This window comes from Topomyia yanbarensis, chromosome 1 (assembly GCF_030247195.1).
Source record: "Topomyia yanbarensis strain Yona2022 chromosome 1, ASM3024719v1, whole genome shotgun sequence".
In the NCBI taxonomy this organism is placed as follows: Eukaryota; Metazoa; Arthropoda; class Insecta; order Diptera; family Culicidae; genus Topomyia; species Topomyia yanbarensis.
The window spans coordinates 199,340,444-199,353,722 of NC_080670.1; the positions used below are offsets into that span (position 1 = coordinate 199,340,444).

The 13,279-nt window shown below is 43.5% G+C and overlaps 1 protein-coding gene and 2 pseudogenes across 1 annotated transcript in view; 1 reads left to right on the top strand and 2 right to left on the bottom strand.

Moving 5' to 3' along the window:
* The window catches only part of LOC131687425 (serine-rich adhesin for platelets), a 35,812-nt gene extending 26,580 nt beyond the window's left edge, over window positions 1-9,232 (bottom strand). The window contains exon 1 of the mRNA XM_058971506.1: window positions 8,212-9,232. The gene's annotated coding sequence lies outside the window, so the exon portion shown is untranslated. The remainder of the gene's footprint in view (window positions 1-8,211) is intronic.
* On the top strand, window positions 6,065-11,506 carry LOC131676150 (uncharacterized; annotated as a pseudogene).
* Window positions 11,507-11,714: 208 nt separating this feature from the next.
* Window positions 11,715-13,008, bottom strand: LOC131676470 (uncharacterized; annotated as a pseudogene).
* Window positions 13,009-13,279: the final 271 nt, after the last annotated feature.

Below are 13,279 nucleotides of genomic sequence, written 5' to 3' on the forward strand. Positions count from 1 at the left end.
AACCGTTTTCACCGAGCTATTGTCCGACATTCTGGCTACGTGCCCGGCCCACCGTAGTCGTCCGATTTTCGCGGTATGACAGATGGGCGGCTCCCCCAACAGCTGATGCAACTCATGGTTCATTCGCCGTCTCCATGTGCCGTCTTCCATCTGCACTGCACCGTAGATGGTACGCAGCACTTTCCGTTCGAAGACACCAAGTGCGCGTTGGTCCTCCACGAGCATGGTCCAGGTCTCGTGCCCGTAGAGAACTACCGGTCTAATCAGCGTCTTGTAGATGGTCAGCTTCGTACGACGGTGAACTCTGTTCGACCGAAGTGTCTTGCGGAGGCCAAAGTAAGCACGATTTCCTGCCACGATGCGTCTACGAATCTCTCTGCTGGTATCATTGTCGGCGGTCACCAGTGAGCCCAAGTACACAAACTCTTCAACCACCTCGATTTCGTCGCCACCAATGCAAACTCGAAGCGGGCGGTTCTCATTCTCTTCTCGTGAACCTCTTCCTATCATGTACTTTGTCTTCGACGTGTTGATGGCAAGTCCGACGCGCTTGGCTTCTCTTTTCAGTCTGATGTAGGCTTCCTCCATCTTCTCAAAGTTTCGTGCAATAATATCAACGTCATCGGCGAAGCCAAGTAGCTGAACGGACTTTGTGAAAATCGTACCACTCGTGTCGATCCCTGCTCTTCTTATTACACCTTCCAGCGCGATGTTGAATAACAGACACGAGAGACCATCACCTTGCCGTAACCCTCTGCGTGATTCGAAGGGACTCGAGAGCGTCCCTGAGACACGTACTACGCACATCACCCGATCCATCGCCGCCTTCACTAATCGCGTCAGTTTGTCCGGGAATCCGTACTCGTGCATAATCTGCCATAGCTGATCTCGATCGATAGTGTCGTATGCGGCTTTGAAGTCGATGAACAAATGATGTGTGGGCACATTGTACTCGCGGCATTTCTGCAGTACTTGACGAAGAGCGAACACCTGGTCCGTGGTAGATCGTTCGCTCATGAAACCCGCCTGGTACTGCCCCACGAACTCTCTTGCAATTGGTGATAGTCGACGGCATAGTATTTGGGAGAGTACCTTGTAGGCGGTGTTCAGCAGGGTGATTGCTCGGTAATTACAGCAATCCAGCTTGTCGCCCTTTTTGTAGATAGGACACAGGACACCTTCCATCCACTCCTCCGGTAAAATCTCCTCCTCCCAAATCTTGGTAATCACCCAGTGCAGCGCTTTAGCCAGTGGCTCGCCACCGTGTTTTAGTAGCTCGTTTGGTATTTGGTCAACCCCAGCGGCTTTATTATTTTTGAGCCGGCTGATCTCCTCCTGGATTTCTTGGAGATCCGGAGCCGGTAGTGTAATGTCTTCCGCGCGTGCTCCCAGGTGCGTTACCGTGCCATCCTCGTCGTCTGCTGCATCGCCGTTCAGGTGTTCTTCGTAGTGCTGCCGCCACCTCTGGATCACCTCACACTGGTCCGTGAGAAGATTCCCGTTTGTATCTCTGCACATGTCGGCCTGTGGTACGTGGCCCCTGCGCGAGCGGTTCAACTTCTCGTAGAATTTCCGTGTGTCTTTAGCGCGGTACAGCTGCTCCATCGCTTCGCGATCTCGGTCTTCCTGCTGGCGCTTTGTGGTCCGGAAAACCGAGTTCTGCCTGTTCCGTGCCTGTTTATATCGCGCCTCGTTCGCCCTCGTGCGGTGTTGCAGCATTCTCGCCCATGCTGCATTCTTCTCTTCGACTAACTGCTCGCATTCGCCGTCGTACCAGTCGCTTCTTCGGTCCGGACCCACCGTACCTAGTGCAGTGGCTGCGGTGCTACCTATGGCGGATCGGATATCTCTCCAGCCATCTTCAAGGGCAACTGCGCCTAGCTGCTCTTCCGTTGGTAGTGCCACTTCCAGCTGCTGCGCGTATTCTTGAGCCACTCTGCCATCTTGTAGCCGCTCGATGTTTAACCGCGGCGTTCGGCTTCGACGAGAGCTATGCACTGTCGAAAGTTTTGAGCGTAAGCATACTGCAACCAGGTGGTGGTCCGAATCTATATTCGCACTGCGATAAGTGCGGACGTTTGTGATGTCCGAGAAGAATCTACCGTCGATTAGAACGTGGTCGATTTGATTTTTTGTTACTTGGTTCGGTGATCTCCAGGTGACTTTGTGGATATCTTTGCGAGGGAAGAAGGTGCTTCGGATTACCATTCCACGGGAGGCAGCGAAGTTCACACATCGTTGGCCGTTGTCATTTGATACGGGATGCAGGCTGTTAGGCCCGATCACCGGTCTGTACATTGCCTCCCTTTCTACCTGTGCGTTCATGTCGCCGATGACAATTTTCACGTCTCGCAGAGGGCACCCGTCGTATGTCTGCTCCAGCTGCATGTAGAACGCTTCTTTCTCGTCGTCGGGTCTCCCTTCGTGTGGGCAGTGCACGTTGATGATGCTGTAGTTGAAGAAACGGCCTTTGATCCTCAACTTGCACATCCTTGCGTTGATCGGCTGCCACCCGATCACACGTTGGCGCATCTTGCCCAGCACTATGAAGCCGGTTCCCAGCTCGTTGGTTGTACCACAGCTCTGGTAGAAGGTAGCCGCTCGATGCCCGCTTTTCCACACCTTCTGTCCCGTCCAGCAAAGTTCCTGCAGCGCCACGATATCGAAGTTTCGGGGGTGTAGTTCGTCGTAGATTATCCTGCCACATCCTGCGAAGCCGAGCGATCTGCAGTTCCATGTTCCGAGTTTCCAATCGTGATCCTTTATTCGTCGCCTGGGTCGTTGCCGATTGTTCTGGGTCGTATTCTCTTCTGTATTGTTCGTTATGTGGGTTTTTTAAGGGGCGGCTTATAGGGCCTATGCCAACCACCTGTCTCGCCGGTGGGCCATCGTGCCAGGACTGCTTAAGGTCCCACCTGGGCACCAGGACAGGTTTATACCTTCCGAAGAAGGGTAACCCCCCCCCCCCCCTTCCCTGCCAGCATACGACCAAAGTTCCCACCGGGGTTGGTTACCCGATCTTTACAAAGGTTACTCGTATCCCAGTCGACGCCACGAGGAGGCCAGGACTAGGAGTTACTGGGCAGGAAGCTAAGGACCGCAAGTGGGGTCTATTTTATGCCTTCAGGTACAAAAGGCTTACGCACTGCCCAGTCATTGTCGGTTTTTAGGCGTACTATATCTTTTATACATCTTCTTTCGAGCCTTGATGGGCAAAGACATATGCTAACTGAAACTAAAAGGCTTTAGAACCAAAAACGCCCAAAAAGTTGTCAAGAGCAGTTGTAACTAAGTTGTACCTTAGTCGTGAACACGATCACCAAAAAAAAACTATGCAACCAATCCAACTAGGCCAACTCGTATAGCCAGCCAGCTTTGGAGATAGAACGCTATTATGTAAATATTAAGTTACCAAAAAGCTTTGGGCCAGGTATAGCGGCTTGTGGCACTCCCACCGTGACCCTCATCGACTTTTACTCTGAATTGGTGTCGTAGACCAGTACTCGGCTCTAGCTTTTCAGAATATCGTAAACCATGTTGACGTTTATCGTTATCTGGTCCTGTTCTATGACTACCCGAATTTCTTCGATCGTTGATCTGGAAGCCGAACTGTCTGACAGACCCCTTTCTCGCTCCGTGCAAAGATATTCAGCAGGCCTGGAGGATGGTGAATCCTTCGACAGTTTTCCTGATTTTGACCGAAGCTCCAGCATTTTGGATCCTTCATCCATCTAGTAAGTAGCCATCTTTGAGGCATTTCATTACTGTCCTGAACACATCCGGGAATGTCAGAATCAAATTGTTCAATGCCACCTTAGGGATTCCATCCAGACCTGGAGCCTTAACTTTTAAAGCTTTCGTCATTGTTTGAAGTTCGACATTGGGGACCTGCACATCTTCGATTATTTCTGCTTCTATCTTGCCGTATCATGCTTCGGAAAAAAACCCTTAATGATTAGCCTTCCGTCATGTGATTATTCTCGTCCTCCTTTGCACAGAATATGCACTTCGATTACTTATCGTGCAGTTTCTTGCAATGTGTAGGTACACATTGTGTCTCACCACATATTCTACTCAAAATAGATCTGTCGGGGCCTTTGGAATTTTGCATTTCAAGCGCCTTTTCATTTGATCGCTAAATTTACGAACAGTTCAATGAACACACTGATCACCAAACCTTGATTCGGCATATTTCAACAATTTGCTTGTGCTCCTGCCTCATCCGAATTACCATATCCATCTGGTGTATTTCCCAGATCACATTGCTGCTTCAGCGCACATCTCAACTCGTCTTGTGCTGTGATGTTGAAGTTCCTGCACTGTTAACCACTGTCACGTGGGATAGGGTTGCTTCATTGACCAACGACTTTTCAATGAAGCCTAAGTTCATGATCGCAGAGTCTTTCTTCAGTGCGAAGAGCATCTCGCCTTTCTGAATGCGGTGGGTTTTTGTCACATTCCTTCCCAACTACTTCAACTCAGATCGATACTCACTTTATAAAGGGGGCGCAGTAGGTTACCATTCCTTACTTCATCTCGACGTTCAGCGCTTTCTTCCTGAGCCTCGCCGAGTTGGTCCTCCCAAATCTCAGTCCTTCATTGGGTATGCTACTACTGGTTTTAGGTGCTAACATCAGATTCAGCACAAGACCTGCCTCTCCTGCAGACGCTTGTCACTCACTACTCGCACTCGAAGTGGCCACCTGGTTCGTCGCTATTGTTTGGAGTTTAATTTGCACTCTTTGTACGTAGTCACATTTCATGATCCCATGGTGGTTGTATACCATTCCTCAGAGAGCCATTTCCCAGAAATCCATTGCCCAGAATGAACCGTTCCCTAGAAAAGTTAATGTTTGTAATCATTTTGTTGTTGTGGGGCCTAAGGTTTGCTCAGTACCTAAAATGCGGTGTGGGGCTGCTAAGGTCATGCCGCCGAATGTGGCTACCTCTCACAAGCAAACCTGGTATCCACTCGTATAACCGTATTAGAGCAATCTACAGCACTGGCGTGTCTAAGTCCATTCAAAAGACACTAAGGGAATATTCGTCAAAGGTTCAGAAACAGATATCCGAGTTTGAAGTTTGTTGAACGCGCGCACGAAATTTTGCACACAGATGAAAACCTATTGATGTTCATGGGAAGACTGGTAATGGAAGAGCTAAAATGTTTGCTACTCATAAGAACTTGCGACGACTTGAACAGACTAAATATTATGTTGCGGGTCACAGAAACTTTTTTTTTCCATTCTTTATTTCATGAGTTGCATTCTGTCGTCCTATGACTTCTGTAAATAACCAAAAAACAGATTTGTTTGTATTGTCTTTCGATGCTACGTGTTTGAATGTCGCTTCGGAGTACCCATTCGTGATACTTTGTATGATGCTCGGTTAACGTAACGGCTCATATGAAATAGTAATCATCTACCCTACAAACGGCTAAAGCACAAAAATTTTCACGTGTAAAAAAACACAACGGACCCTTAGAAGATTCAAAGATTGAATTCGAATTTTTGATGCTAAAGGGCTTAGGATGTAATGAAACGTCGAGATCTACTGGCACCCTTATTTTTTAAGATAGCCTTTATGGAACTTGGATTCTGGATTTGAGTCGATACCGGGATTTGAAAATGCTGATTTTAAATTATTTCCTATACCAAATGTCTTAGAAATGCTTGAAACAACGAATCTTGTATCTCCTCGCAGAAAAATTGTTATGACAAAAGTAATTTTTAATCTGAGATTTTCAAATAATTTTTTTTTGTTTTGAATTGACAGCAGATTTCAACATTTCATAGATTTGTAAAAACCCATAGCGACAACCAGGCGATTCGCTACCGTATTGGCTAACGAAATCCTACTGCAGCACGGAGAACGATGACCGGCGATCGAAAGTTGGAGATGAAAGCCTTTAACAAAGATCTCTTCGTGGAAGTACTACGGCTGGACAGCGGGATCGAGAACGTTGATGCGGCTGATCTAACCGGAAGGATGGTGACGGCCTATGATGCCACAATGCCGCGAAAACTTGAATAACGCAGTAGACGGCGTCCAGCTTACTCGTGGAATGAGACGCCCAGTACGCTGCCTGTCTCAGAGCGAGAAGCCGTGCTCAGAGAGCGATATTCCAGTTATAAGTGAGTGCCATAAAACCAGCGTGAAAGTGCCATAAAAATCCATAAGGTGGTATAGAAAGCTTTTCAAGATGTCCTATAAAGTACGTTGGAACTCTCATTATAAAATAAAATGTAGCACCAAGGAACAAAATGTAGCACCAAGGAACCACTACTGAACTCGGGAAGGTGTTTGCTGAAATCAGCACACAATGAACTGAACTGTGTGAATGCGCGAACGGGTTTGTCCGGTTGGGGATCCGGTCGATGATTCGGTAATTGCTGGCGACCTCTGAACTTCGTCTCGACGATTGCTAGCTACGAGACTAACGGTAGATGCATCAACTAGCATCTTTAATAGCACAGTAGAACAGCTTTTGCACTCTTTCTCATCGCTTCCGGCCTCTTACAAAAAAATTCTAGGCGTTGATGTGATTCTATCGTCGACTGCTTCTTTCCGATCCGACGAAATGAATACAGCGTTGATTGTCGTTAAGCATTTCTACAGGATCAATTTGAGGTTATTCAAAATCTCACCGCATATTTCGAAACCAAACTGCTTCTTGACTGGCCTTGCGCACTGCAACCTACTTCATTGACGACAAAGTATGAACACAGCTATCATCCCTAGCTCCTTCATATACTCGCCAGTCAGCCGTTCCGTTCTCGATTTACGAAAGTTCGCTCTAACCATCAATTCAACCCACAACGAACGCCTTTGCACCGATGAGGGTCATTAGATTTTCTACTTTATTCAGCTGTTGGCGGTACGAGCCGAGTGGACGATGGCTCACTATTTTTATTAGTGTTTAAGCTAGCGTTTGCCTGCTCTTGGAGGTCAGCGCCAAATGAAGTAAACGATACAAAAGTATCTTCTGCTAGCTAACGTTCCACGGGGAGAAGCTAAGGCAATATTAATCATCGATCAGCTTCGTTAGGCTAATCGTTAACGTAGACGATGTCCAAACTGATTTTTGATTGGAGTTAACAGGTGAACAAAATTTGTACAGACACAATTTCGCTGCCGGATGTTTGACCATCCGGTTCAAAATAGTTGGCATAAAGAACAATATACGACCAACGAAAGAAAAAACATTTCCAGCCCGAGACTCAAATGGTTTAAACTGACTAAGCATTCGATCTGGAAACCAGCACGTGCCACGGATTCTGCATGTGGGTGATCATCCGATGTATAATAATTTGCGTTAACTCCTACGTATCTTCGCCGTGGCTGTTGCAAATAGTGTCTTGATTGGATGTAAACAATACCGTTGAGTTTTTGACACTTAAAGGTTTCTTCTTTTCCAATTTTGTGAATATTCCACCAAAGCTGATTATTTGAAGATATTTTTGCAATATTGTTTTAAACCATCATTGCGCATCTAAGGGTTAAATAGGCAAAAGTAAAGCAACACTTGTTATAATGTATATTTATAGAGGATTACCTGCATTCCATCTTCTCCAAGCGACGACCAGTCAGAACACGGTCACACAGCTGCCAATACATCGTCATATTTTGATGATAGTTTGTGAAGGTCCAGTGACATTTTAACGGCTTGTCCATTATTTATTCGCCATCATCCGCTAAAAATGCATGTATTGTGATATAACCACTGCGAAATATCATTTTAGTTGTGTCGAAGGCCCACTCAAAACTCCTACCTAATCTAATATTGGACAAGTGTAGCAAAAATTGTGTCTACCCGAATTGATACCTAAATATTTATTCAGCAGTTTGGGAATGAAGCTCTAATTTAAAACTTATCCGTACTCCCAGAAAATTCACCCGACGCAGAGAGCGATACTAACAACTTCTGCTATTAAAATCCTACAGTTGCACCTTTTTAGACCACATCTCAAGGAACTGAAATCAGTTCCATCAACACAATAAGCGAAGCTTGTTGACAGGCTATGCCGCAATCGCGCGAACATTTTAAACAAATAAAAAGCAAACCCGACGCTGATGTGACTCAATTATCAATATCCCACCCCCTCGTGCTGGAAACCGGCTGCGTCGTAACTTCATGTGATCGCACAAAATACCGCCAAACCCTCCCACGCACCTGCTGGCGCTGTATAAATGTAGTATAAGAATACCTACCCGTTTCGATCACCAATGGAACAATCGCCGCCTCTGCTGTTTGAAGTAATTTTTAGTTTTAGTTGGCTGGCGAATTTTTTTTCCCTTTCGCCCACTCGTTTGCGCCGCGCGGTTTTTGCTCACAGCGAAATACACTTCCGAAAGTGTTGTCACTCCGCCGTCGCCGCCGCCACGTTTACAAAAAAAATCTCATTAGCAAGCTAGTAATCCTTGACATTCGAACCCGACCGACGACGATGATGATGATGATGATACATTTGGACTGCTATGCTAATTATCCTTTCCCCGTTTTCCAGAATCGTCACTTTCCCTGTTTGATCGCTTTTTTTCTGTCGACAAACCAATAAGCACGCTTTTGTTGAATCGGAATATTTTTATTTTATTTCAAACAGGAAAAACCTGACACTCCACTATCGCGTACGGCACCTTTCCGAAGAAAACATTGCACTTTAAAATTTGATCCGAATTTGCTTCTTCGTCGGTCTTCTTTATTCAACACCACCGAAGTCTATACGCTGTTTGATCGCACTCTGATGTTATCCATAAGCACGCTCGCTCTCGTTCTCTCCCATCGGACGTGATTCTTTTCTCTCTATCCCTCTCTCGTGAAAGCACTCATTCGCCCATATTGTTTGTGGCTGTGGCTATTTAAATTGTAATTGTTACACTTTTTCCAACATTCACTTGACGAATACTAGCGCTCAATAGGAACCACCGAATTGCACCGAAAGATAATGCACTTTTCTCGGTACCTTTTCGCGACGGTCACAACCGATTAGCAGCACCCCGCACAAGACGCGACGACGACGACGATGATTCAATTTTCTTTTCACTGCGCTTTGCTGTTCAGGTTCATCTACCATACCTTACAATACCGCGACGCACCACACAAAACACACCATCAGCACCGTTCTTCTGCTTGCTTGCGTATGCGACGCGAGTATGCGAATGCGATGCGACCGACCGACGGGCGACGACGAATAGTGTTTGCGATCCGAACTTGGCGACGGTTGGTTGGTTTTTTTTGTTCTTCTCTCGCTGGCTCGAGTCTGCACTTCAGTCGATCGCTTCGCTGCGAAAGAGAAAGTGAGAGAACAAACTCGTCCGCTCGCTCGGATAATGAGGGAATGTCAAAAATTGCTTTACCAATCCCGGTTTTCGGGTTGTTGGCCACACTGGTGTGTTGTTAAGCGCCCGGGTGGGCGTAACGTGTACGCTTAGTGCGAATATTCAAATATTGGGCTGAAAGATTCATTTTTGAATCAAACTTCGGTTCTTGTGAAATAAGATGACTTCTCAACAAACATATGAGTAAGGCTCAAAATCCAATTGGGTCATTAAATGACGAATAAAATTCCTATTTTATTGTGTCTGCAGACAAAAATCAGAAGTCGCTTCTGATCGCAGAAAAAAATAGTAAAAATAAACAAATTTTGGTTTTAAATAATTTTCCCGTTTGATATAGTAACAAACAAGATTCAAGTTTGATTCAATCAATACTGTTGGTTGAAATTACCAACAAATTCATTTGTTGACTTTTTAGTAGTTTCAACAAAAATTTCGTTTGAAACAACAAAATCATGATAAGTTTAACCGAACAAACAAGTTCGATGAAACAAAAACAAATCTTTTGTATTAACCAAAGGAGAGAACAACTCAAATTTAGTTGAAATTAAACAAAGATTCTGTTGGATTTTAACAAAGGGATCAGTTAGATCTAACAAATTTTATTTTGATTCAACAATGTTTCTATTTAAAATGTAAACAGTAGTATTTGTTGAACTAAACCAAATACATGCTTTCGAAAAACGTCCATTTCAGTTTGAAACAGTCATTCGCCATGTTTTAGATTCAACTAAACGTTTTATTGATTCAAAAGGCCTGATTCTTCTGCGTGCTCGTCAGCATACGTTACCCCAGCGAAGTTCATTTCTTGATGTAGTGTAGACTTTGTTAAATGTGTTGATTATAAACAAATAATTCAAAACCAATCTTTTTGCGATTCTTAAGGAAAAAAATTCAAATTAGAGCCATACATTCGCATTTAAAAGTTTTATATTATGATATTCATTTGTCATGATCTCACATGATTAAAATAAATAAGAAAGTGATTGATTTTTAGTAGTCGACTATAATTATGAGAACACAAAATATGAGATTAACTATAGTTTTATTGACGAAAATTCCTTTGTTTATTTTATTCATTTACAGTAGGTGGTTCTTGCCGCTTTATATGTGAGGTTTAATAACAAATGGAACGAGTAAGTAACATTTACATTTCGAGATACAAATTCCTTCATAACTTATGTTGTTAAAAACAGGTACGAGGAGGAGGAATATTTGGAAGACCTTGAAGATACGGACACTGAATATTTTCCTTCTCAACAATGGAAACCCTCTTCACCTTCTTTCCAAGACACGTTGCATGTTCAGAATGACTTAATTGAAGATCCGCCAATTGGATTTCAAGATCTTGACCCTTCAAAAGACGATGATGTTAATATGCTGGAAGTAGCTAAGGAGAAATATTTGTACTTCGAAGGTTTATTCTTTCGTCGGTTATTCCGTGGACAAATGCGCCCTAGAGTAGTGGGAACCAGAACGGTTGTTGGAGATTCTCCAAAGGACGTGATGGATTGCATTTGGAAATTTGCTGCCAGGCATGTATCGAGGCAAATAGAATTTGATAACAATGGGCCGAAATGGGCTTAAAAGCCAAAACCGTGAAGATTTTCATTCATGCATACTCCGTAAACGTCGAGACCAACGCGCAGTCCTCAAACAATTAATGTCACCAAACAATCCCGATTGTTCTGGAGCCTATTACACCCGTGATGATGCGGAATTAGCCACTGAGTTAAAACAGAGTCATCCTGAATTGGAAGGCCACCATAGTTCTTGGTTATTGTGGGCTAATACAATTCACTCGTCAGCTGCGCACAAACAGGAGGAAATGAAGAAGGCTTCTTCGCCTCCATTGGAACTCGCCAAATATTTCAGGTGGACAGGTATTTCAGAAGCCGCAAGAATGCAATCCGTTCATCGCGGTGCATCGGTTGCACAAGTAGTGAATGTGGACTGGTTAAAAGACGTCGAGGAAATATATAACGGAGATACTTCAGCGGTTTCCATTTTGTCAAATGTTGCGCAGAAGCTGGAGGGAATGATTTCAAAGGGAAGATCCGCAGAGGAGATTATTGTTGCTGTGCAATTCGCAGTGCGTCCGGTGGAGTCAGAGCTATGTAAGGTTTTAGCTGATAGTGTGACAAACTGTCCGGACATCGATCACACATAATGCATATCCGCTTAGCGTCATCAGAATAGGACCGATGCTTTACCCGATTCGCGAACTTCTGCAGCACTTGGAACACTAACTTTCTTTTTAATATTATTTTGAATAATAAATAATCATCGCTATTTTAGTAAATTAGTGGTATATGTTTAGTCCAATAGTCCAACTGTTTTTGGAATTGAAGTATTAATTGTAAGATAGTATAACACAGTCACTCAGGAATCATGTTCAAACCTATATTCGCTGGATCTTGTTGTAGTCCTTTTTCGGGGTAGAAATTTTCCTCGTAATAGTAACCGCAATGAGCGAACAGGCTTTCACAGGAATATTGATTAAAATAGCTTATAGTTTCGCATACGTCACTCATAATTGGTGTATTCTCTTGTCGTGTTCGTTGCAAGCGTTTTTTCATAAGACCGAAAACTATTTCTATGGGATTGAAGAAGGGACAGTACGCCGGAAGGAATATTGGTATTATGCCTATTGATCGCAGATATCTATACTAATGTTAGCATCGCAGTGAATTCTTGTCCCACACAGAAAAAAATGTTGGTAAAAATAAGATTTTTCCACTCTTAGCAAAAAACAACCAACGCATACTCTTAGTTTGAAAATAAAACATTTATTTTGACTACTATTCTTCATTAGCCTAAAAGGAAAACTTTTATTTTGATTATTATTCTTGATTAATTTAATAGTTTTACTTTCAACCTAATAGTAGGCGTTGGTTGTTTTTTGCTAAGAGCGGAACATTCTTAATTTTACCAATATTTTTTTATCCAAACTGAATGCAATCCTGGATATTGATAGACTTTCGGATTTCGTAGTGCGAACTCGCGAACGCAGTCTAAAGTTTAGTGCGGTTAAACGTTCCATCCGTCCAAAAACTATCCAAAATTCTGTCTGATCCCAAGAAACACAAGAAAGATAAACGTGGTCTGCGGCAAAATTCACCACTATAAATAACTTTTTGCCCCCATAACACCATATCCCTTACGGCGTAACATATCCCTGTTGTCAAAACTCACTTCGTCCAAGAACACCAAATGATAAAGGTCCCACGGAATAGCCAGAAGTTCTTGCATGAATCTAACTATCTCTGCCTCCCGTATTTGAATAGCCCTTCTTTCAACCGTCTTCCACGAGAGTCCAGCTTCATGCAGAATGAAACAAACCGAGGAGACACTTATGCTTATTTGAAAGTGCTTCTGAAACTTCTCCTTAGCTTCGTCCAAAAATAGCAAAGGATGCTCCTGGTACAATTGCACTAACCATAATCTCATTTCCGCGTTGAACTTCTTGTAGATTTGGATCCACTTTTTCCGTTGGTAGACACCCTCATTTTCGAACTTTCTTAACCACGAATAAATTGTGGACAAGTTCTTGCCGTAAATTGTAGCAATATCTTTTTTGCTCATTCTCAAATAATAATGTGCATAAAGGGCATGATACACGGTGTTCGGTACTGCATGCTGTTGTTGGACTGCATGAATGACATTGACCATATTTATACCACTATTTAGATAACGATTAATTATCACTTGCTTTTATCTTGAAATTTTAATATTGTTTATTCAGATCAGAATATATTTCTTTATTTCAAAACAAAAATGTCAAAACATGAAATGACAATTCCACTGACGTCGGTAGAAATCTTCGCGTCGCTGGACTGTTCAGCGCATTGCAGAATAGTGCTGCAGCGACAATATTACAAAAACCGACAGAGCTCATCTTTTTAAATAAAACTATAAATCTAGCCAAACATGTCAAATGGTC